Raw genomic sequence first — 1,580 nt, forward strand, 5'->3', positions numbered from 1 at the left:
GGGGAACAAGCAAGTCATGCANGTTTCCACACCACCACTGCAGTACAATGGGCAAGTCACCAGCATGAGAACCTCAACATAGACTGACAAACCAACATGACATAGATGGCAAGATGAGAAAGCAGTTCAGAAACAGCAGGAAATTAAAAAGTCAATTTGGCTCATGTGTGTCATTCAGAACCTCTGCCCGTTACATAGTGAAGGTGGGTCAGTCCAAACAGTGAGGAATAAACAGTTTCTGAGTATTCTGAATGGAAATCTGCCTTAAAATTCATGAGGCCTAAACCTACCCACGTCCAAATAACGAAAATAAAAATCTATTTACTACTCTATTTTTATGAGTTTTTCAAACACATAATAAAAAAAAATCTGCAAGCAATAAAATCGTTAAAAAAAATTTAAAAAAAAATCGATAAACATACATGTAATCTGCTTGGCAAAAGTTATACCAGGGGAACATTCCTGCAGTTCTAATGTCCCCCCCCCCTCCAAAAAAACAACAACATTATATACCATTAAATAATGCAGCGAGGGTGCACACAGGCTCTGCAGGACATCAAACATGCATGAGGGGCAGCCGGGGTTAGGCTGGGACCAGGCAGGACCTCCCAAGGCTTGGGACTACAGGCTACACCTCATTTCCTTAGTTCTCTGACATTTTCATGTAAAACAGCGGGCTGAAAGATACCTTCACTCTTTGAAGCAGCAAGCACAATTAGGAGCAGTTTTTCCTCTGTTTTTTTGTTGGTCTTGCAGTTCAGAAATCTATTTTAAAATTCTATAACCAACAAATTGAATGGATGAGGCCTTATAGCCAGACAATGTGCCTGCTGGCATGTGGAATAACACAGGAGACCTTCATAGTTATGTGCCATGAAACATGCATGAGTTTTCCCCGAGTTGCACTAACCCTGTAGTTAAGGCAGAGCCGGCATGGCTGGTGACACGCACTGTCACAGCAGCGTCATGAATTATACATCTGACTCATACTGATGTATGGGTGCAGCCACAGAGGGTGTTTTACGTACGTTTTACCAGGGAAACAGCAGGGATGTAACAAACAGTTTTCTCCAAGGCAGCAAAGCTGATGTAATGGTTAATGTCACAGGAAGGGGCTGACATAGGCACTTGTTTCATTGATCTCTTTGGGCAGACATGATGATGTCATCAGGTGGTTTTGTTGTGGCGATTGTTTAATTGATCCAGTGTCAAATTTGTGCTGCTGACTTTTGTTGTTTCCGGACTCTGACGTTATTTTTATATGAAGTTCATGATGAATGAAAACGTCTTTCCATTGTTTAGAACATTTTTTTAATTTTTCTAAATCTATGTCAGCTCTCACTCAGCATTAGCAGCAGGACTGCCTTAGTAGACAGAACGCTGTCAGAGTTTTGCGCTGAGGAAAGAATTAACTTCACGTTTGAATCTTTGTCTGTCCCTGATCTTAGCGATCTCCCTTGGAAGACTGTTCCAGAGCCTAACAGTTGTTGGAACAAAAGTTCTCATATGACTGTTAGTGTGGGAGACAGGGACCACCAGAGTGTTTTCATGATGGGATTTTGACTGGCGTGTCACCCGCC

General features: G+C 42.0%; 1 protein-coding gene across 6 annotated transcripts in view; it reads right to left on the reverse strand.

Annotated features, from left to right (window-relative positions):
- Nucleotides 1–1,580, reverse strand: part of LOC109470965 (mitogen-activated protein kinase kinase kinase kinase 5-like) — a 34,885-nt gene that overhangs the window by 3,758 nt on the left and 29,547 nt on the right. The gene's annotated exons all lie outside the window — the stretch shown is intronic.

Source organism: Branchiostoma belcheri, unplaced genomic scaffold, assembly GCF_001625305.1.
Source record: "Branchiostoma belcheri isolate BF01 breed outbred unplaced genomic scaffold, Haploidv18h27 scaffold24, whole genome shotgun sequence".
Lineage (NCBI taxonomy): Eukaryota > Metazoa > Chordata > Leptocardii > Amphioxiformes > Branchiostomatidae > Branchiostoma > Branchiostoma belcheri.